This window comes from Triturus cristatus, chromosome 5_2 (assembly GCF_964204655.1).
Source record: "Triturus cristatus chromosome 5_2, aTriCri1.1, whole genome shotgun sequence".
In the NCBI taxonomy this organism is placed as follows: domain Eukaryota; kingdom Metazoa; phylum Chordata; class Amphibia; order Caudata; family Salamandridae; genus Triturus; species Triturus cristatus.
In genome coordinates, this window is record NC_140588.1 from 1,040,967,404 (window position 1) to 1,040,992,010 (window position 24,607).

At 47.5% G+C, this 24,607-nt stretch overlaps 1 protein-coding gene across 3 annotated transcripts in view; it reads right to left on the reverse strand.

The window, feature by feature from the left end:
• Positions 1–18,346: 18,346 nt before the first annotated feature.
• The window catches only part of OPHN1 (oligophrenin 1), a 656,285-nt gene continuing 650,024 nt past the window's right edge, over positions 18,347–24,607 (reverse strand). For all 3 annotated transcript variants that reach the window (XM_085608318.1, XM_085608317.1, XM_085608319.1), the window contains one exon: positions 18,347–19,882. The gene's annotated coding sequence lies outside the window, so the exon portion shown is untranslated. The remainder of the gene's footprint in view (positions 19,883–24,607) is intronic.

The window sequence follows — 24,607 nt, forward strand, 5'->3', positions numbered from 1 at the left end:
GACCCCCGAGGAGGTGTAGGGGACTCCAACATCCAGTTAGAAGAAGGGACAAGTAGTCAGCAGGAAGATTGTGCCCAAGAAACCCGAGGAGGGACAGAAGTAGGGAAAACGAAAGAAGTGGTGGAAAGAAAAGTTGTTGAAAGGAAAAAGCAAGTGGAAACAGAATCAGAGGAAAGCGAAGACGAAATACCAGAAGGACGAATCTTGAGAAAGAGAGCATGGAGAACTGAAAAGAATGATAAAGGAAGTAAACTGAAAGGGTCAGCAAGAGATGAAGTTTGGCCAAACAAAATAAAGAGGCTGAGATATCGACTGACACGAGTAAACTCACCAAGAGCTGAACAGGTGAATGAAGTAACTAGTCAAGAGAAATCAAAAGACGAAGAGATAATTGTAATAGAGGAAAGCAAAAGTCGCCGGAATGGACGTATGTGGCCCTGCCTGAAATAAAAGAAGAGGCGGATAGCCAAGAAAACCCAGAGGTGACTATACCGGAAGTGGTTGAGGAAGACGAAGAATCGGAGATCCTGAGAGTTATCTTGTCCGACATTGGAGAAGAAACGGATGTTCAGGAGATTCTGTATTCAGATCACGAAGGAAAAGTAAAGGATGATGAGATGCCAAACTGAATAAGATGAGAATGCTGCTAATGGAAAGACAATAAAATATGGGAAAAGACAAAACTGGTAGAACCAAGTAGGTGCTTAGAGCCTTGGGTTAGACACATTAGTTGTGAAGTAGAACAGGCTAAGTCAAAAGACACTGTTCCTTTTTACAAAAATGGCAAACACAAATAGTAGAAAAGATAGATGTATATTCTTGAAGCGATGGTGTAAAATGTGTTGTTGTTGTACAGGATTACTAATGCTTCTGTGGAGTGTACTAGCTCTGATGATCTCATTTAAGGTTACCATAGACACAATAGAAGGACATAGTGAAAACAAAACTAATATAGAGAAGATTCAAAAGGTAGTTCCGACTAAAATAGATAGAAATTATTTGCATAAAGACAGGTCTATAACTGATCTTTCTAACAATGTATTTTCGAAATTACTGTATGAATATGTAAAGACAATGGACGTAAGGGATTGCTATGTCTGTATGCAGTTACCTGCATCTGTATCGGAGGGAGTAACTTATCACCACCTTCCAGTAACTTATGGAATAACATGTAGTGTAATAGCTAGTTTATTTTACCAAACAGGGAAATTAGAATATTACTTCTCAGATGTAAATAACATATTTTCACAAGTAAAATCAATTAACAAACGAAATAAGGTAAAACCTGCCAAGGTATTAGATGAATTTTTCTGAGAGACTAAAGAACGAACATTAGAGTACATATTTAGAAATAATTTGACTTGCAGTTTAAAGAAAGAAGAAAAGATGTTTTTGGATATGGTTGAAGAAAGGAGATCGAAAATGCAAAGGAAAGCATCTGAGGGAAAATTGGTAAAGACAGTTTGGGATGTTGAAATGGAAAAACACTTGAAGGGAGAAGCTAGTCCAACTATGACTTTAGATTGGCCTCAGAAAGGAAAATTGTGCATTAGAAGGAATCAGAAAGCACATGATAATTACTTTGTAGTAACAGTGAGTGCCATGATACATACCGAATCATGGGTGGATGGGGATTTAAAGAAGGAAATTATCCAGTTTTTCCTGGGTTATATTTTATCTGTGGGAGCAAGGCATATAATCGTTTGCCAGACCATTGGTATGGCACATGTTATAAAGGCCTGGTTTTCCCAAAGATTTTTCACATGGGAAGAGGAGAAGATGGTGTACATAAGTTAGGTAGTTATTTAGCAAGTAGAAAGAGAGAATCTTGGTCAGAAATTGTAGGTGACATCTTTGGAGCATTGATACCAGCAGTGGGAATATCTCTGAATGCAAATAAAATTAGAAGGCTATTAACAGTAGTGGATCGCTTGTCAACAAGCACTGCTGGAGGATTTTTATTGGTAAATACTGAAATGGTTGCCATGCGTGCCATGGTAATGCAAAATCGACTTGCCCTTGATATATTATTGGCAAAAGAGGGTGGAGTCTGTGGAATGCTGAAAATTCAACATTGTTGTACTTACATTCCAAACAAAAGTAAAGATTTGAAAATTTATATTAAAAATATAACTGATCTGCATGATGAAATTGCACCACTGGAGGTTAAAAGTGTTTGGGGAAAAGGTTGGAAAGAAAATATCTTCTATTAAAGATTTCTTAGTAAACCTAGGTAGTACCTTTTTAGGTAAAATCTTATTTCCATTAACGTGTGTGATTTTTGTAGTATTAATTTTAAAATTAGGATGTTTATGTCATAAAAGAAAGAAAATCCAGAAAAAGTTAAAAAGAGAAAATTTGAGAAGACAGGATAAGAGACAAGAGAGGGAATTTGAAGAAATAGAATTAGAAGAGATGAGAGAGAACATATATAAAACAGCCAGAAGAGAAGAAATTGGGGAGACAGAGATGTAAATTAAAGCAAGAATTCATTTCAACTCCATGTAAATTAATACAAAATTTTATTGGTGTGGTGATAAAATCACCAAAGGGGGGATTGATGGAGCGGGTAGTACACAATTTTGTATACCCCCCCTATTCTGTATGAATATACTAGTCGAATAATCTATTAATTATAATATTGCTAAATGAGTTTGCATGTGTATTAATCAACCTTATTAATATACGAAATATACGTGGGATTTGCATTTTGCATGGCTAAATAATTGTTATTACTAAAATACGTACGCATACTAACAGTAGTATATGTAGTAAATAGAATTCTGCATGATATATGTGGCTTTTGTGATGTTTTCGTTATGGTGCCCAAGATGACATCAAATGGGTGAATATGAACGCTTTAAATGTCGCTATATGCTAGATAATTACAAGCACATAGAGGGATTAGTAAGGGATTAACATTTTTTTTTTTTTTTTTAAACCGTTTATTGCAATCTCAAATATATACAAGTATGGGCCTACAACCTTCCGGCCGGCCGCTAAAGTGACAAAAGCACATGACATACATACGATAAGGCACTTGGCTTTGCATAGACGATAAAGCAGGAGGTATCAACAACGTGGGCCACATAACTCTGAACCCACAATACGGTTTCGTTTTCTACAACACAACAACATAAAACCACACCCGCAAGGCAACCCACGATCAAAAATGACGACATGTGCTCCTCAAGTGGGGAACCCCAACCATCTAAAGAAATCCAGAGGGGGGGAGGGAAACTGATCCAGGACTGGGAGAACAATGTGCCCAGGGCTGAGGGAGGGGGTCAACTATGGGGATGGAGCTGGTGAAGCGGGAGGCAACAACGGCGGCTCGCAAATACCCCCGCGGTAAGCGTTCCAGGGGCCCCATATCTTCACCCATGCCCCAGGCTTACCCCGCGCCACATATACCACCTTTTCTCGGAACATGCACCAATCCATATGTTCTTTCCAAGCCGACACCGCCGGGGGCCTCTGAGATCCCCACAGCTGAGCAATGTCACGTTTAGCTATCATATATCCCAGAGTCACCCATCGCGTCTGCGGAACCGAGTAATCAGTCGGTTCCCACACATTCAGCAGGCATCTCCTCGCTTCAGGCAACAGCGCGACATGTGTAACCGCTCGCAGAACCTCATGCACACCACGCCAGAATCGCTCCACCCTCGGACATTCCCACAGAATGTGTAAAAAAGTCGCCAAAGCACCACACCCACGCTTACACAATCCATCCTCGGCATAGCCCATACGCTGAAGCCTTGGCCCCGTCATATACACCCGGTGGAGTATCTTAAGCTGGACGAAGCGAAGGCGAGCCGGGATGGCCACCTCCTTCGGAGAGGCCACCGCGGAAATCCAGTCCTCGTCGTCCAACTCCAGCCCATCGGCAACCCAAGCCTCGCGGAGGCCAGTCAGTAAGCCCGAGCGGTCATTTATCAATTTCTTATAAATGAGGGAGATCGTGCTGTCCGGAACGTGGCCATCTAGCACTCTATCCTCCAGGGGGGAGGACTCCGGGATGGAGGCCACGTCTGGGAAGACGGAACCCAGTGCGTGACGGACCTGCAGGTAGCGAAAGTATTCACTGCCCTGCAGCTGAAACTCCGCCTGCAGCGTCTCGAATGTCTTGAATCCTCCCCTCGTCCAGAGATCTCCCACTGTACTGATGCCTATCATGTCCCACCTCTCGAAGCCCTTCGAGGTCCACAAAGAGCCAAGCCTCTCCGACGCATACAACGGTGACTCCCGGGTCAAACGGTCCTTCCATCCCATAGCTGCATTAGCCGCGTGCCATACTCGCACCATGACACGCGTGGGTCCCGTCAAGCGTGAATCGGGCACGCTAGTGTAGAGCGCTCGATTGTAGTCGCCACCGGGCAGGAGCATTTTGTCCATTTCAAATGCCGGGTTTAGGGCGGGCCCATAGAAGCCGTGATTAATTGCAGCTAACTGGGAGGCCCAGTAATACCGCTTAATATCCGGAAGGGCAATCCCTCCGTCGTACCACGGGAGCGTCAATTTTGCCAGGGCTATACGCGGCCTCCCGTCCCAAAACAGACGGCGCTGTAAGGTTTCCACCTCACGGAAGTAGCGCGCCGGGACCAAGTCCATAGTGTTCTGGAGAGCGTACAAAAAGCGCGGCAATGACATCATCTTGAACAATGCCGCCCGGCCGAGCGGCGAAAGCGGCAAGCGCCGCCAGCGCGCGACGTCCTCCTTCAAGCGCTGGAGGGGGGGAAGCAAGTTTCGCTCGTAGCGGGCCACCGGGTCCAGCGTGATATAGACCCCTAGGTATCGAAATCCCTGCGAGGCAATCTGGATCGGACAGCCCCGAGGGAGGACAGGAGCCTCCCCGGAAAGCACATAGACACAGGATTTAGCCCAGTTGATGACAAGGCCTGAATTACGGCCAAAGGAGCGCAGAACATCAACCAGGACAATCAGTGATTTGCGCGGGGAGGCTAGGTACAAAAGGTTATCGTCAGCGTAGAGGGACACGCGGTCCTCATACTCGGGGGTCCAACGGAGACCTCGGATAGAAGGGTGCCACCGCAGCCACTCCGCCAGGGGTTCCAGGGCCAATGCAAAAAGGAGCGGCGACAGGGGACAACCCTGTCGCGTGCCCCGTCCCAGCACGAATGGGGCCGAGACTCGACCATTCACCACCACCTGTGCCAATGGGTCCGAGTACAACAATTTGACCCAACTGATGAATCCCGGGCCAAATCCAAATTTCGCCAACATCGCCCAGATGTAGGGCCATTCGAGCGTGTCGAACGCCATGGTGGCGTCCAGGGACGCCAAGATGGCCGGCTCCCGCACGAACGGGACACGCGCGAGCACCCCGTGCAAGCGCCGCAGATTAAGGGCCGTATTGCGATGGGGAATGAAGCCGGACTGGTCTTGGTGGACCAAATCGCCCACCACGCCGACCAGCCGGTTAGCGAGCACCTTGGCGAGGATTTTAGGCTCCGCGTTTAAGAGCGAGATAGGCCGGTAGGATGTAACCCGGTCCCGCGGTCTGCCCTCCTTGTGGATAACCACGATGGTAGCCAGACGCTGGTCCGGCGGGAGGGAGCCCCGCGAGTGAGCCGCAAGGAACATAGCGCGGAGGTGGGGTGCCAGTACGTCCGGTCGCAATTTATACAACTCGATAGGAATGCCGTTCGGGCCCATGGCCTTGCCAGAAGCGACCAAGCGGATGGCGAGGGCAATTTCGTCCGAGGTGGGGGCGGCATCCATCAATTCCCTGTCCTCCATTGAGAGGGAGGGCAGCGCGATGTCACGCAGCAGGGCATGGGAATCCTCCTCCGGGCAGGGAGAAACCGGGGAATATACCTCGCGGAAATAATCCGCGAAGCAAGAGACAATGCCTTCCGGCTCAGTGACACGTACACCATCCATTCTTTCAATCAGCGGGACCACACGACTAGTTCTCTCCTTATCCAACCACGCAATCAACTTACCAGCCTTATCACCCACATCATACAATCGCCCCTGTTGCTCTCTGCTGAGGCCCCTGGCCGCCTCCGTGACGAGGGATCTATAGGCCGCCTGCTTAAGGTGTAGAACGTGCAGCGCAGCGTCAGTCACCCCACTCCCCAGACCACCCTCCAGTTCAGTGATTTCGGCCTCCACCCGGGTCACCTCCTCCTGTGCGCGCCTCCGGGCATGGGAAATAAGGGAGAGGGCTTCCCCTCTAAGCACAGTCTTGAAAGCCTCCCACAGGGAAATGGCAGACGGGACAGACCCCACATTCTCCTCAAAATACCGTTGCAAGGATTTAATCAAGTCAGCACGAATAGTGGGGTCGCGCAGATACCAGGCATTGATTGGAGCTACCCTGCCCTCCCCCCTCGGGAAGACATCAAAGTGCAACAGGAGTGGGGAATGATCTGAAATACCCCGCGCCAGGTGGCGCACCTCCCCCACTCTCCCGGCATAGGCCGCAGGGACAAGGACATAATCAAGCCGCGAAAGGCTACCATGGGCCCCCGAATGGAAGGTGTACTGCAGCTGAGTGGGATGCTTTAGACGCCAACAGTCCACCAATCCCAGCGTGTCCAAAAGGCCAGACAGCCACGCTTGTGCCCGGGGGAGGTCCCTAGGGGGATAGCGATCCAGAGTCCCAGAAGCCACCGCATTGAAGTCCCCCCCAACCACCAGAAGCCCCCCCGGAAGGTCAAGCAGGAGGCGTCCCAGGTCCGCAAAGGTGGTGGACTGTAACCCCGGTGGGACGTACACTGAGACAAAGACGACTACCTTGCCCTCCATTCTCCCCACCAAGACAGTGTAGCGTCCCCTCTCATCATGGCGCACCTCGTCTATTTCTAGCGGGAGCGAGGTCTTGACCATAATGCCCACCCCTCGCGAGCCCGATGTGAAGCCCGAGTGGGCCACCAAACGATAACCACGTCGGTTCATGGCACAATAGGAGTTACCAATGAGGTGTGTCTCCTGCAAAAAGACCACATCAGGCGAAATCCGTTTCAGATATTGCAGGACCACACCCCGCTTAATCCTATCACCCAGTCCGTTAACGTTCCAGGACAACAAAGTCAGGTCCCTACCCCCATCACATACAGAAGCCATCATTTGTCCCCCCGAGAGCATCTCAAAAAATCCAATACAATAAAGGGTTTGCCTTGCGGTAGAAACAAACCACACCCCACCCCAACCCACCCATCCCAACAGAACTCCCCCCACCCTGCACCCCTGCATGAGCCCAAACAGCCCCCCCAAAGTGCAGTGTGCCTGTCGCCCCATGGAAAGAAAACTAACTAGTCCCCCAGAGGAGGAGGGAGATCCCCCAAGAGACCCCACACGACCTCCGCAGGAGGGGAACTTACCCTAACAGTCAATGGTGACAATAACACAGTCCAGAGCAAGGCCTACCATTAGTCCCTCAGTCCTGATCCGGCGGGCCCTCCCCACCAACCGCTCCCCCCCCACCTCCCCGGCCCCGATCTCCGGGCAGAGTGTCCAGCCAGTCCCCGGCCGCCTCGGGACGATCAAAAAAGTGCGTGCGGCCATCCACCTCCACCCTCAGCTTAGCCGGAAAAAGCATAGCATATTTGAGATTCAGGTCCCGTAGGCGACGTTTGACACCGAGAAAACTCAGTCGCTGCTTTTGGACCGCCGGAGTAAAGTCAGGATAGAAATTGATATCCATATTGTCAAGTCTGACCGGCCCTTGTAGCCTGGAGGTCTGCAGGATAGCGTCCCTGTCCCGAAAATTGAAAATCCGGGCGATGAGAGGCCTCGGAGGGGCTCCGACCTTAGGCCTACCCCCGGGGACCCTGCGGGCACGTTCCACTGCAAAAAATTTACTCAGCCCCCGAGGCTGGAGATGGGTGAGGACCAATTCCTCCACAAACAGATCCGCTGCCTCTGCCTCGCGTCCCTCCGGCACCCCGATAATGCGGACATTATTCCTCCGGGCCCGACCCTCGGAATCCTCCAGTCGACGATGCATCAGGGCGCTCGCCTGGCCAAGCCTGCGCACCTCCTGTTGGAGGGCCGCCACGTCGGATGTGAGGCCCGAAGTAGAGTGGGCCAAAGAATCGACCCGGTCATTTGTTTTTGAGAGATCGGCTCTCACGAGGCCCACGTCCACGAGGACCGAGTCGATCTTCTGCGCCAGAGTGTCAAAGCGCTGGTCCACCGAGGCCTTCATCTCGGCAATGGCGCCCATGACGTCTCGGAGGGTCAGGTCCGTGGGCAGAGCAGGAGCGTCAGTCGGGCCCGTAGGGGATCTACGCAGCGCCTCTGGAGATCCCTTCTGGAGGGTGTAGCGGTCCATATTGTTGGATTGATGGGCCGCGCCACGACGGGTCGACTTCACCTTAGCCCGGTCGCCATCTTGTTTTGTGGCCATGGTCGCGGTCCCAAATCGAGCCAATCTCCTCAAAAAGGGGGTAGACAATCCCGTTCAAGGGCGCCGGGGGGGGGCGACCACCGCTCCGCAGGACGGACCGCAGCCGGCGGGCCGGCAGGGCACCCCAACAAGGCCACACCACCGCACACCGCTTCGCGACCCTACCTCGCCTGGCAGCAAGGAGGGCGCAAAAGCGAAAGTGAAAGTGCGGGGTGCGCGAGTCGCCCAGCCTTGCCCGCCGCTGTTATTTACTTTGTCGCCGGATCGCCCCACAACTCCAGTACGGGGGGCCGGCGTGGAGAAGGCCGCAAACCTTAATCGGTGCTCCCGCCGGTGTCCGAGGTCCGAATTGAAAACGGAAAACGGGCGTCACCTCAACTCGGGTTCACAAACACAGTCCCCTCATCTAGGACAGGATTCGGTCAGGATTTATGCAGGAGGTCGCGGAGGTCCTCGGGAGCCTCGCACCTACGCGGCCATCTTGGGTGCGCGCTAGGCTCCTCCCTCAGGGATTAACATTTTATTCATTATTTCTATGTATTAATTACTTTTTGTGTTTGTTTTTGCTTAAGTTGTCCTTTGGGCCTAAAAACAAAATGGCCGCCAAAGTGACACGACGTGATGGCCACCATTCCACGGGGTTTCGGGCGAAATGCGACTGCGCATCAGTTTGTTCCTGGGGCCTCGTCATGACCCTTGTCATACTGTACCCGAACAAGGCTACGGTGGGAAATCAGCCAAGTACCCACACAATGAACTTTTACAAGAAACCGGAAAAATCCAAAACGATGACATAACCTCTTGAACTGTGCTAAAACTCACCGGATGATCCCAACCGACCAATCAAGAAAGCCCAAACTTTGTAAAATTGTTACATCTTGACTTTACTTTATTATAAAAATGATGGTAGAATAGAGAGATTGCGCATATTTTTTCCCTTTCCCTTATGCTGATGAAGACGACGGTGACGCTACGCGACGGATGACTGCTGTGCTCCTAAATCTTTGACCGTTCGAATGCTGCCCATTTTTTCCTGATGAACTATGAACTTTATAAAATTTTTGGGCACCGATAGATGCTTGCATGTCACTGGTCCTTGCCTTTCTTTGGGACTGTAGCGTGCTGCATGAAGAACTTCTAAATTCTGACCGATTGATGACTAATTAGATGACTTAGAGGACGCCCGATAGCCAGATTAGGTAAATATGGTGTTTTGTGATTGACATAAAATTGATAAAACTTTCTAGAATGAAGATTTAACCTTTGCGATAAAATAGATAAACAAATATTGATTAACAAGCAAATGGGTTTGTGATTTATTGAGGGAGGGAAGATCAAAATCTTAAATGTGTTTTAGCTGGTTCGAAATCACCATCAACTAATCCAACTAAATGATCCATTGATCACGTGGGAGGAGTTCCTTGATGATTAAAATTGAGATCTGTAGATGTCAGGATATTAATGTATAGATATGTAATATAATTTTTCTTCCTATAGGTCATAAGGTATTCCTTTCATGTCAGCGCTAGAACCACTCATCTCTCCTCTAGATGCAGAGCAGTGTGAAGTGAAGTATGAATGTTGGTGTTATGGGCCCCACCAATGACTGCATGTGTGAAAGTGTTAATGTGATATCTGGACTGTGTCGAAGGGAGGATATTTGGTACGGGTCTTGTCCTGTTTTCCCGTGACCCAGGTTTCTGCGCTGCAACACTCCCTCTCCAGAAGAGGTGCATCATTTATTCTGCCCCCCTGGTGGATTGAGGAAGTTTACTCAAAATCTTCCTCCGGGGGAATGAAAGGCATCACCCCGTGCTCCCACCACAGAATACGTGCATCAGTCTTTCTGGAACTATCATTGCACATTTTCCTTGCATTGCTGTGACGTAAACTTCTGAAAACCACCAAGATCCACAATATGACTACCACCCTGCCTTCCCCACCTGTCCTGATAAAAATCGTAATCGAGCTGTGTGGCTGGGTCTAGCGTCTGTAATGCAAAATGCCTCAAAAAGCAATCTGGAAAATCAACAATAGGGTTGCTCCAGCGTTTGTACCCTGGCTCGGTGGCCACAGAAGGAAAACTACCAAACCCAGACATTTCTAAAAACTAGGTATCCAGAAGAGTCCACGGTGGTGTGCCTTGCATGGATCCCACACCATTTTCTGACCCACAATGCTGTGCAAAAACATTTTCCTTGCATTTCTGTGACGTAAACTTCTGAAAACCTCAGGGATCCACATAAATTCTATCATCTCGTGTTCCTCCACTTGTCCTTATAAAAATGCTACAACACTTGTGTAGCTGGGCCTAGTACCCCTGATAGGCACAAACCAAACTAGGGTCAAAGAGAGTTATTCCGTGAGACTCTCATTGACGTTGGTTTTGATGTGTGCCTGTCGTGGGCACTTAACCCACCCATACACATGGGGTCGCATTTTTATCGAGACAAGTGAAGAAATGCTGGTGTGAAAGGTAGTTTGTGGATTCCTGCTGATTCTAGAAGTTTACGTCACATAAATGCAAGGAAAATGTGCAATTTTAAGCAAAGTTTGCAGTTTTCAGGGCATTGTGGGTAAAGAAACCTTGTGGGATCTACGTGAGACCGTTGATCACCAGCCAAAAAAAACACTGTTACCATGTTGTCAAATCAGATCAATTTTGTGACAGGAAATGTTGATGTTTCCACATTGTATTTTGGGGCCTTTCCTGCCGTGGGCATTAGGCCTATCCAGACACGTGAGGTACCATTTGTATTGGGAGCTTGGGGGGAATGACAGGTGGTAGGAAATCTGTGGCACCCTGCAGATTCCGGAAGTTTTCTTCATCGAAAAGTGAGGACAATGTGTGTTTTTAGTCAAACTTTGAGGTTTGCAAAGGATTATAGGTAGGAGAACAGGGTGGGAGCCACATAAGACATCCCACACTGGATTTCCAGAGTTGTAAAGGTTTGCTAGTTTCCCTAGTTGCCTGCTGAGCTAGGGCCCAAACTCCACAGCTACCCACATAGCGAAAAAAGGGTCAGTTGTTAGTATAGGAAAATATGTAACTGTGGAATTAAAAAATAGTTTTTTTGATTCAGCTCTGCCTTATTCCTCAAAGCCGGGAACATTATTTCAGCACAGCAAACTTTTTGTTGATGCCATTTTTAGGAAAACTTTTTGGTGCAGCACTTTTTCTCCCCAAAAAACAAACTTTAGCTATATTTTGCCTATTTTCTCAGTCCCCTCCAGGGGAATTCACAATCCCTGGGTACCTTTGGACTCCCCAGGTGTTGGGAAAAAGGAGGTACATTTGGCATGGATGCATTGCCGGAAAAAAAGTTATGGAGGTCTAAGCGTGAAATATCCCAAACAGCCAAAAAAATGCTTAGCATTCCAGGGGGGGAAAGGCCTAGCAGCGAAAGGGTTAAAAAGGCCTAAATCTAGCGCAAATACTTGGTAGTAACAATAAAAGCCAAATAATATGCATCTAGGATCAGACAGCTGACAATTCATCTAGGGAAATGTTTTCTATAGTACGCTCTTTAGCCTCTCCGACACTGTGCTTCTGCAGCGTTTGAGCACTCCCTGGAGTTGTCAATATTTCCAATTGATATGATGACAAGATTGCTAAAATCTGCATGAAATTGGAATCACAGACACCATAGTGCAAGATTTGAGCTCCGTAGCCAACCCTCTGGCACAGGTGCCTAGCATGCCTGCCGACGACACTCATGCTGACGTCAGTGAATATCTATTACATCTTCAAGAAGGTGTCAAAGCAAAGAGAGAAAAATATCTGTAAGTATTGTGCTTAATAAAATCGGTGACACTACAAATATATGGGTGACAGGCCATAGCCATAAAAATATCTCACAGCCAAAAATGGCAAAGACAAAGAATCTTATTTTTAAGGTAGGTAACAATATATTCTTCCCTCATTCCTGTATTGTAAGGAACCCGTGTCACTTGCCTTTTGATTAGTCCTCAGCAGGCATTAACCTCACAGCAAGTGACAAGGCACACTAAGTCCAATCCTAGGGCTTGAGTTTGTTATCATATCCAGGATCACCGGTAAGTGCTGTACCACTGAGTTTGGTAACTATGCACATCTGCTTTCTGCTGATAGTGCCAAGAGACCTCTTTATGAATGAATTGCACTCAACTGTTAATATTTAGCTTCATGCAATAAAAAAAGACACAGACACTGAAAAGAAGTTCACATTATAATTTCCATTTTTATTCAATGTATAGAATCTGCAAAACTTCAGAAAGGTACACCTAACAAAACAAGTTTTTTACATGACAATAAAACGAAACAATGTAACTTCACAGACTATGTACATTAAAAAGGTGCCTTTAATTCTGTATCGTTGGGTAATCTAACACCATAATGTGCAGGTGTCACAGAGAGGACACCGTCTTGACTAAAACTGCCTCATCCACGGCAGGTGGATTTCACTCTTAATATTCCTTACAGGTTTAGTTAATAAAAACTATTGGCATAAATACATTCTATAAACCTGATGCCGCCAAAATATCCTAATGTAGCCCACAATTACACAGCCCGCTTGTAAACAGTTAACTTTTTTAAGATCTTGGTGGCAGACCACCATCGGCAGCTAAGTGTCAAGGATCGATTCATATTGGGTTTGGAAGCTGCATGGTGCTACACGGGTATACAAGCTTCTGAGCAGGATGCCAGGGATATGCGAAGGAGCCCAGCGACATGCCCAGGAGGCCAGCGATATGCACAGGAGGCCAACGCCATGGGCAGGTGGCTAGTGACATGCGCCGGAGGGTAGTGACATGCGCCGGAGGGCAGCGACATATGCAGGAGGGCAGCGACATATGCAGGAGGGTAGCGACATGCGCAGGAGCGAGGTTGTGAGTCACACAACCATGAGCTACCGAGGAGAAAGTGCACAGGTAAGCCTTTAGAGCTCGTCTCATTCTTCATATGGAGTCTAGTGTGCAGGAAAAGGCTGAAATTCAAGACGACACAAACTGAGCTCAGAGAAATAACATGAGCACAAACCATAGCAACAACTGTCCACAGAGGACCACTTATCACACTGCAGTGTTGTTTAGATAATGTAATTAAAAGTGTATATTGGAAATAGCGAGCTGATAAATCACGTAAACTGACACAAGTACGAAGAAGCCCCAAGTTGTGCAACCATTTCCGGCAGTCCTTAAATACAAAACAGGAATGTACTGTAAAAGTGGGAAATGTTAAAAGCTCTTTAAGGAAATGCTTCAAATACTGGGAGGCAAAGCTTACTGCATGATTCTGGAGTGGCTTTACAACCATTCTCCCTTGTCTTAAAAGTTCTAAAATATGGCACACCCACCTATACATCACAACTCACAGAACTTGGAGGAGGTCACTTCTTATTTGTTTGAGATGTTTCATTTTTACAGACAGTTTCAAACGATGCAAGCAGGGCCTAGAGAGGATCTCCTCACAGGCAGTTTCAAAAGATGCAAGCAGGTTTAGAAAGGTAAAACTGTAAGCCACCATGAGACCGCAAAATACAAGTGCAAGCAGGGCATGCAACTGGAAGGGTAGTTTATAAGCTTTGTCTAGGATCGACCCAGGAACAGCCTCGGTTAGTTAACTGTATGCAGTTGCAGCAGTATTTCTTTGATGTTTGTTCCTGTTTTCTCACCAGGGCAGCAGCCCAAAAAATACCCACTCAATGAGACCACCCATCTCCATCAGCTCTGGAAAGTATGCTCAAAAGTGGCACTTGACTACAAAACATGCAACTACAACTTAGAAAAATATTTTTCATATAACAACATTGGTTTGAGAGTTTAACGAAAATCAGGGGTTCAGTATTTGTCACACTTAAAATATGGATTGTCTGCATATGTGGAGTCAACAGCGTGTGTGATCTCAGATGGGGAGAAGTCTTCAGTATTTCCATGAAGAAGCCACACGGCCACAAAAATGCAACACTTCTGCGGCCAGGGTTGAAGTAGAGTCCATAGCTGGGCCGATCTAAATTCTTGGGAGGGAAAATGCTATTTTCAGGATTCTTTTGCCAGTGAAGTTGGAAGTGACCACATTCCAACAGATGTTGACATCCTGATCTTGTAAGTCTGCACTGTATTTCTAAAAATCATGTAAGGTTGCCGAAGACTCTTGGCTACAATCATTTGAGAAATAAAGCAATGATTTTCACTCCTGTTTACCATGCAATGTTTGTAACCAAACACAGACAACACAGTGACACCGTTTTAAACCCTGCACAGTTCTTATTCAGTTGGGTATAACTCTTGAGGCACCGCTATTCCATCTAGGCAACTTGTGGGAGTCCTCTCTAGGACTAGAGGGCTGGTGAGATCTGTAGGTGCAGAAGAAAGGTTTACAAAGGTGTCCACTTAGCATTCCAGAAGCCCTGCTGGAACATTCTCAATCAAACATTACGTTACTTCACATTACTTGATACAGAGTGACTGCAAGTGTGAGCAAGGACTGTCTGTATCAAATTAATGAAGTTAGTTAATGAAAATATTGTAGTGTCTGTTAGAAAGCAAGCGTGTGCTTGTGAGAAGTGTGCGTGACAATTCCGCCCTTGTGAGTGGGTTAATGTAAGACATCAAGTTGAGGCACATGGCATTGGCACAGTATGTAGACATTAGAGATGTAGAAAGGGAGAGGAAATAGAGCAATATGTTTGTAGAAGCCTATGAAGTAAGTGATGAAGAGCACACTTGGAGAGTGCCCAAAGAAAGTAATTAATGTGCATGTGGCGTTGCTGATGTGAGAGATTAATAGGTGTCCCAAATGCATGCTTAAATGCTTTTCAAGGAACATATTTTCTGAATTTTGAGAAGTTTTAATAAGGGGATTACGAAGTGTATGTATGCTGTAACTGTTAGAAGTGGGAATAAGAAGCATTTAAGGAAGACAGACCAAGGAGCAGTCTCTGAGGAGTGTATCTAGAAAAAATAGGTAAGAGAAGGAGTGAGAAGTGGCATTGGACCAGACCTTTAAGAGGAGCGGGTTATGAGAATCCCTGGAAAGTTAGCAGGGACGTTCGAAGAAGTATGTCTAAAGGATAAATAAAAGAGGAGCTACTGAGGAGTGTCTCCAAACACAACTCTAGGAGAACCGAGCGAGGAGTGTATAAGATAGCCATAAAAAAACTGTGAAGATTATTTCTGGTATGTAAGCAAAACGTGCACAAGAGTGTGAGTAACAAGTGCCTTTGGAAAGTAAACATATGGAGCCTGAGTGAGGACTCTCCGGAAAATAAACATAAAAAATGTGAGTGCGGCAAATCTCTGGATGATGTGTATAAAGTCGATATGGATGGTTAGTGAACTTAGTGTCAGAAGTGTAAACAGAGAGACTCTCAAGGAATGTAAACTTAAATGAAAAGTCTTTTTTGCAGACAAGGCATTAGAAAGGAGATGACAGTGTGCAAGTAATGCAATAAAAAGATAGATGTAACCATTGCGAATGGGGCACTTAGTCATAAAAAATAAACATAATCACTTCAATGTACACCTCTGCAGAAGTGTGAATGAATCCATCAATAAACTTATCACATGTTGTTGAATAAAAACCAATTGTGACGCTTCAGTCTTGAGGGAGTGGTTGCAAAGTAAGATTCAGAAAAGGGAAGGTTGTGGGTTTATTTTTAAGGTGAGGTGGTGTGAATTGAGGTTATGTTATAGGAAACTTATAAAGCGAATGTGCAACACAAGGTCTCTTGGCGCTAAGGTAGCAAAAAAACAGCAACTAGCATCTGGGTTATACAAAAGCTTTTCTAAGCAGCCACGTTAAGAGTTTTCTAAAACCCACATAGGTGAGGTCTGTGGAAGTTAAACATAAGGTGGGTTAAGAGGCGTATCAGTAGTTGATTAATGCAGAATGCATAGGGAGTGTTTTTATGCAAGTAGTACGAGTGATAAGTGTCTACATTTAAGCTGCAGTGAGGTGTTTATACATATAGCATTGTAACCGTGGCTTGAAAGGAGTGTAGATGTAGGAGATCACTGTAAGAAGCGCCTGTATGGTCTGCATCAGTGAAAGAATAAGGTGTATATCCATGACAGAAGAACGTACGCACCTTTAAGAGGTGCATCCATGAAATAATAACATGTATATCTATGACAGAAGAATGGAAGCACCAGTGAGGTGTGCATCCATGAAAGAATAAGATGTATATCCATGACAGAAGAACAAAAGCACTAGTGAGGTGAGCATCCATGAAAGAATAAGATGTATATCCATGACAGAAGAACGGAAGCACCAGTGAGGTGCGCATCCGTGAAAGAATCAAATGTATATCAATGTCAGAAGAACGAACGCACCTTTAAGATGTGCATCCATGAAATAATAAGATGTATATCTATGACAGAAGAACGGAAGCACCAGTCAGGTGTGCATCCGTGAAAGAATAAGATGTATATCCATGAAGGACGAACGGAAGCACCAATAAAGTACGCCTCCGTGAAAGAATAGGATCTATATCCATGACAGAAGAACGGAAGCACCAGTGAGGTGCGCATCTGTGAAAGAATAAGATGTATATCCATTACAGAAGAACAGAAGCACCCGCAAGGTGCGCATCCGTAGAAGAATAAGATGTATATCCATGACAGAAGAACAGAAGCACCCACAAGGTGCGCATCCGTAGAAGAATAAGATGTATATCCATGACAGAAGAACAGAAGCAACAGTGAGGTGCGCATCCGTGAACTAATCAAATGTACATCCATGACAGAAGAACGGAAGCACCAGTGAGGTGAGCATCCATGAAAGAATAAGATCTATATCCATGACAGAAGAACGGAGGCATCAGTGAGGTCCACATCCATGAAAGATTAAGATGTATATCCATGAAGGAAGAATGGGAGCACCAGTGAAGTACGCTTCCGTGAAAGAATAGGATCTATATCCATGACGGAAGAACGGAAGCACCAGTGAGGTGCTCATCCGAGAAAGAATAAGATGAACATCCATGACAGAAGAACAGAAGCACCAGTGAGGCGTAGCCATGAAAGAATCAAATGTACATCCATGACCGAAGAATGGAAGCTTCAGTGTGGTGTACATCCGTGAAAGAATAAGATGTATTTCCATGACAGAAGAACGGAAGCTCCTTTAAGGTGTGCAGCCATGAAAGAATCAAATGTACATCCATAACCGAAGAATGGAAGCTCCAGTGAGGTGTGCATCCGTGAAAGAATAAGATGTATATCCATGACAGAAGAACTGAAGCACCAGTGAGGTGCGCCTCCCTGAAAGTGAGGTGTGCATCCATTAAAGAGAATATTGTGAGAAGTGCCAATGAGGTGTGTATTCAGAGAAGAACAATGTAAGTAGTGGCATTGAGGTGCCTAAACACTACATGCAGTGCAAGCGAGGTGTGTAGCTACAGAATACCACTGCATTCTGCTCCAGTGACATGTGTATCCATTGAAGAACATTGCAAGCAGCACCAGTGAAATGGGCATTTACAGAAAACAGTAAATGCAGCTCGAGAAAAGTGAACAATGTGATCCAAAGAAGAACAATGTTAGCAGTGTCAATGAGGTGTGTCTACCTCCCAATTAACGCCAGTTTCTTTTTACTGTACATAGGAACCTTGTACGTAATGTAAGTGAAGGGTGTACCCAGAGAAGAACAATATAGGAAGTGCCAGTGAGGTGTGTAGTTATAAAAGAACACTGCCACTTGAGATGTGTATTCGCAGAACAATATGAGCAGCACCAGTGAGGTGTGTATCCATAGTAAAACACTGTGCAGCTGCGGATCCCTGCAAGCAGTGCCAGGGAGGTGTGTATTATTGGAGTGTAAATGTGTTGTGTAAGTACAGAAGAAAGTTGTAATCCGCTACAGAGACTTGTGTATCCATTGAAGAACATGGTATGCAGAACCCAGGAGGTGCTCACCTGAAGATCACAGTAAGAAGTGAGAGTGAAGGGTGTTCCCATAGAAAACAATAGAAGCCATGCCTGTGAGGTCTGTATCTATATAAAAACAATCAAGTCGTGCCAGTGAGGTGTCTATACTTGCAGTGCAATTGTGGTGTGTATTGATAAACATTTTGTAAGCAATGCCAGTGAGTTATGCAGATGTACATAAACACTGTATGCAGCGTGAATGACGGGTGTGCCCATGAAATAAAAATTAAAGGAGCAGACGTGTGGTGTTTATCCACAGAACAGAACTGTAAATGGTATTAGTGATGTGTGTTTCCATAGGTAGAAAAAGTGATGTTTGTTTAGAAAAAAAAATATGAGGTATGAATGAGTTTGCAAAAGATATTTGGAAGAGGAACAGAATAAATTAGTGTATTTCTGAGAAGCGAGTAAGGCGAATAAACCGTACATAAACTGAAGTAGTGTGAATGATTTAAGAATCTGTACAATATTAATTTAGAGAACGTGAGTGAGATGTGCTGTGGAATATAAATGAGCTGTGTGTTCATAGCAAATAAAGTACGCAGTAGGCATGAGCTATGAATCTGCATACTACTGATGCTAGTAGTCTGAGTATAGAACAGAAATACGAAAGAGTGAGTGAATGTATATTGTGCACACCCTGGAACACACTCTCTGTAGAAAGTACTGGGTGATGTGAGTCTGTCAAATAAGAATATAAGTAGTGTTAGTCAGAAGCAAATCTGGAGAATATAGGAGAGTTGTGAGTGCATCTATAGAAGACAAACGAGGGTGGTGTGTATCCACTCAAGACAAATGTAGGTGAAGAGTGTGCAAGGTAGTTGTTGTCATACGACAATCCACATCCATACATTCCACATCCAAAGCCTTCATTTTAACACATTTCTTACAAAGTATATAACGAACATATAGCACCTGTGCTACAAACGGAATAAATGCTTATAAACGGAATAAATATCACTGTCATTACAAGAAAGGCTTGTGGCCAAGTAATGGCAGCAGTCAGTATCTGGAACGCTGACCAACAACTTGACTCACTCAACAAGCTCTTGTAGGACCTGGAGTGGGGGGGAGCATCACCATTAATCAATTACTTTTCAAACAAAGACTTCTCCATTGACTTGCCCGTGACGAGGCACTGCTGTTCGGTTTGAAGTTCAAGAAGGACTGCAAATACCGCCATACGCATCCATTCTAATAAAGCACTACAGAGTAGTGGTTTGTGCAGCCCTTGCCTCCAATCTCTCAGTCAGTATGTCCTTCGAAAGCCACGTGATCAATATTTTAAATGCAAATAATGTCACTGGTGGGACAGTGCTCTGGAAAGCTTGTCCAGCGCTTTCCAGTCCATCTTCACTTTCTGCTTCACCACACAACATGGCAGTCAACAAAACTCCCAAACGGAGGGAATCACACAGGATCCCATAACCAAAGAAGTTACAAATTGTGTTTCTCCTTTATGATTCCTTCATTCAGAATTATTGACTGAGTCTGTAAATGGCCATTAAGTCGAAATAAATCCTTCCTGGAACAATCTGTTTAAGAAGTTGGTAGTCTCCCCTGGAGCCCGCCAGGAGGCAGCCATTTCAGTGCCTGAAATGAAAAAGTCGACATTCAATATTTTCACTCACCAAATTGCTGATGTACAAATATTTTAAAATGTGCGTTCTCCCCTTAGAACCCCATACCCCGAAATCTCTTTCGACAAGTTGCGGTGGACCCAATCGAGCTTTGAGTCCCTTTTTTCTGTCTACAGCTTTGGATTTTCAATTTTTGAAACTACAGTAATAGGAAAGATGCACTTAACAAATTCAAACACATCAAAATGAATCTGCAAGGCTTTGACATCTTTCCAAGGAATAAAAGGTTCCATGTGAGTAACAGGTCATTAGACTGGAATGAGCAGCTTTGTTTTCTTAATTATACTGCTGATTAGCCCGGCCCCCTCCTGCGCTAGGCGTAAACACAAGCAATTTGGAAGGCGTACTTACTTAGTGCAACAACAATGGCTCGGAGGAGGAGAGCGGGAGGCAAGCCTTTTATATTAAGAGGCAGGAGGGCCCTTGTGAGCAGGTTTTCAGTGGCTTGCTTGGAGGGGGTGCTCGGGTGATGCACATCGGTTTACGAAAGACCTCTCTCTTTCTCATACTCCATAAACCCTGACATGACTGGAGGGCCCTGCACCTCTCTATCCCCCAAGTTCTGGCATGTATGGGATCTTAGGTTTCGCAGTAGGGCTTAGAGCACTTGAAGGAGGGAGGAGTTCCCCCACCATCCTCCCACTCCCAATTTATTTCAAGATCTCCAAATACAACCCATTGCAGGGCACAATATTCCAAATATAATGGATTCAAACATACAGGTGTTATAGCCAAAATCATACATTTTTCTAATTCTTCACAGGAGCGCCTTTGCAATACAGCAGCAAAACATGTATGTGGTAATAAGAAATGTGTGTGCTGCTCTCTCAGGTCTAAGAATTTCTAACTCCATTCAGCCACAAAAAGCTGGTGTCCTTCAGCCAGCCACGGCTTCCCTTGTGTGCAGTGAGGTCGGTGCATCATGAACTGTGAGCCAGGATCAGATGGACTCGTCACTCTATTGCCGACTCATGCTAGCGATTCCTCAGTAAAGCACACGCTACTACCACTGGACACAGCCGCAATGGTGTCCACTTGCAGGCTAAGCACCCTCTTGGGCTGTGAGGTATCCTTTTCCTAGACACAGGTCTAATAGGAAATCCAGTAATGCAAACATAATTTTTGTAATCCAGAGCTACTGTACTGAAATGCAAACCGCAGACTTCCATTTGCCCCCTTTAGGGCTTCCTAAACATGCTCTGAGACTGTAAAATGAGATTGCAGGCAGGAAGGCGGGCTTGGGAAAACACTGCTGGAAGTGTAAACAGACCTACCTACAGCCCATTACTGCATAAACTGTGGGGCTGGGCATCGCTCAGAGAAGGTATTGACCAGTGGTCTCACTCAGAAAGGGCACTTGTAACTGGCACGTGTCCAGCTTAGGACTTTCTAAGAAAGGGTATTGTTAACTGGCACTTGTATACCATGGGAGCTCAGGCCAACTGGCCTCGCTAAGAAAGGGTATTGTTAACTGGCACTTGTATACCATGGGAGCTCAGGCCCACTGGCCTCGCTAAGAAAGGGCATTGTTAACTGGCACTTGCATACCATGGGAGCTCAGGTCCACTGGCCTCGCTAAGAAAGGGCATTGTTAACTGGCACTTGCATACCATGGGAGCTCAGGCCCACTGGCCTCGCTAAGATAGGGCATTGTTAACTGGCACTTGCATACCATGGGAGCTCAGGCCCACTGGCCTCACTAAGAAAGGGCATTGTTAACTGGCACTTGCATTCCATGGGAGCTCAAGCCTACTGGCCTCGCTAAGAAAGGGCACTGTTAACTGGCAATTGCATACCATGGGAGCTCAGGCCCACTGGCCTCGCTAAGAAAGGGCATTGTTAACTGGCACTTGCATACCATGGGAGCTCAGGCCCACTGGCCTGGTTAAGAAAGGGCATTGTTAACTGGCACTTGCATACCATGGGAGCTCAGGCCCACTGGCCTGGCTAAGAAAGGGCATTGTTAACTGGCACTTGCATACCATGGGAGCTCAGGCCCACTGGCCTGGCTAAGAAAGGGCATTGTAAACTGGCACCTGCATACCATGGGAGCTCAGACCCACTGGCCTGGCTAAGAAAGGGCACTGTTAACTGGCACTTGCATACCATGGGAGCTCAGGCCCAGTGGCCTCGCTAAGAAAGGGCACTGTTAACTGGCACTTGCATACCATGGGATCTCCGGTCCACTGGCCACGCTAAGAAAGGGCATTGTTGAGGAGGAGCCTAGCGCGCAACCAAGATGGCTGCGTAGGTGCGAAGCTCCCGAGGACCTCCGCGACCTCCTGAATTAATCCTGATTATATCCTGTCTTTGACGAGGGGACTGTGTCTGTGTACCCGAGCTGAGGCGGCACCCGTTTTCCGTTTTCGAATCGGACCCCGGACACTGGTGGGAGCACCGATCGAAGATTGCGGCCTTCTCCGCGCCGGCCCCCCGGATTGGAGTTGTGGGGCGATCCGGGGACAAAGCGAACAACAGCGGCGGGCAGGGCTGGGCGACTCGCGTACCCCGCGCTTTCACTTTCGCTTTTGCGCCCTCCTTGCCCTCCAGCGAGGTAGGGTTGCGGAGCGGGGTGCGGTGGTGTGGCCTTGCCCCTGTGCCCGGCCGACCCGCCGGCTGTGAGTTGTCCTGCGGTGCAGTGGTCAACCCCCCCCGGAACCTGTGAACTGGTTTATCGGCCCTTTCGAGGAGATTGGCACGACTTCGGGAGTGCGACATGTCCACAAAGCAAGATGGCGACCGGGCCAAGGTGAAATCGACCCGCCGCGGCCCGGCACAGCAGTCAAACAGTATGGACCGCTACACCCTCCAGAAGGGATCCCCAGAGGCACAGCGTACATCCCCCGCGGGCCCGGCTGAGGCGTCTGCTCAACCCGCGGATCTGACCCTCCGGGACGTCATGGGCGCCATTGCCGAAATGAAGGCCTCGGTGGACCAGCGCTTTGATACTCTGGCGCAGAAGATAGACTCGGCCTTGGTGGAGGTGGGCCTGGTGAGAGCCGACTTGTCTAAAACGAATGACCGGGTCGATTCCCTGGCCCACACCACCTTAAGTCTCACCACAGACGTGGCGGCCCTTCACAAGGAGGTGCACCGGCTTGGCCAGGCGAGCGCCATGATGGACCGTCGATTGGAGGACGCCGAGGGTCGGGCCCGGAGGAACAACGTTCGTATTGTCGGGGTGCCGGAGGGACGGGAGGAGGAGGCGGCGGATTTGTTTGTGGAAGACCTGATCCTCGCCCATCTCCAGCCCCGGGGGCTGAGTAAACTCTTTGCGGTGGAACGTGCTCACAGGGTCCCCGGAGGAAGACCTAAGGTCGGAGCTCCGCCGCGGCCTCTCATTGCCCGGATTTTTAACTTTCGGGACAGAGACGCTATCTTGCAGACTTCCAGGCTACAGGGACCGGTCAAGCTTGATAATATGGATGTGAATTTTTACCCTGACTTTACTCCGACGGTCCAAAAGCAGAGACTGAGTTTTCTCGGAGTTAAACGTCGCCTACGGGACATGAACCTTAAGTACTCAATGCTTTTTCCAGCTAAGCTGAGGGTAGAGGTGGATGGTCGCACGCATTTTTTTGACCGTCCCGAGGCGGCTGGGGACTGGTTGGATACTCTGCCTGGGGATCGGGGCCGGGGGGGTGGGGGGGGTGCGGTTGGCGGGGAGGGCGCACCGGATCAGAACTGAGGGGTGAAAAGTAGGCCTTGCTCTGGACAACATTTTGGTTACCATTCACTGATCGTGTATGTTCCCCTCCTATGGAGGTCGTACGGGGTCCGTTGGGGGCTTTCCCTCCTCCTCTGGGGGACTAGTTAGTTTTTCATCTATGGGGCGACAGGCACACTGCACTTTGGGGGGGCTGTCTGGGCTCATGCAGGGGTGCAGGGAGGGGGGAGTTCTGTTGGGATGGGTGGGTGGGGGTGGAGTGTTGTTTGTTTGCACCGCAAGGCGAACCCTTTACTGTATTATTTGTTTTTGAGATGCTCTTTGGGGGACGATTGATGGCTTCCATGTATGATGGGGGGTAGGGACCTGACTGTGTTATCATGGAACGTTAACGGACTGGGGGATAGGATTAAGCGTGGTGTGGTCCTGCAGTATCTGAAACGAATTTCACCAGATGTGATCTTCCTGCAGGAGACACACCTTATAGGTAATTCCTTTCATGCCATGAATCGGAGAGGCTATCGCTTGGTGGCCCATTCGGGCTTCACCTCGGGCTCACGGGGGGTGGGCATCATGATTAAGAACTCGCTCCCATTGGAGGTTGATGAGGTGCGCCATGATGAGAGGGGACGTTACACTGTCTTGGTGGGTAGAATGGAGGGCAGAGTGGTCGTTTTTGTATCAGTGTACGTTCCGCCGGGGTTGCAATCTACCACGTTTGCGGACCTGGGGCGCCTCCTCCTTGACCTCCCGGATGGGCTTCTGGTAGTTGGGGGGGACTTCAATGCGGTGGCTTCAGGGTCTATGGATCGTCATCCCCCCAGGGACCTCCCCCGGGCACAGGCGTGGCTGTCCGGCCTCTTAGATACACTAGGATTGGTGGATTGCTGGCGACTAAAGCATCCCGCTCAGCTGCAATACACCTTCCACTCGGGTGCCCATGGTAGCCTCTCGCGGCTTGATTATATCCTTGTTCCTGCGGCCTATGCTGGGAGGGTGGGAGAGGTGCGC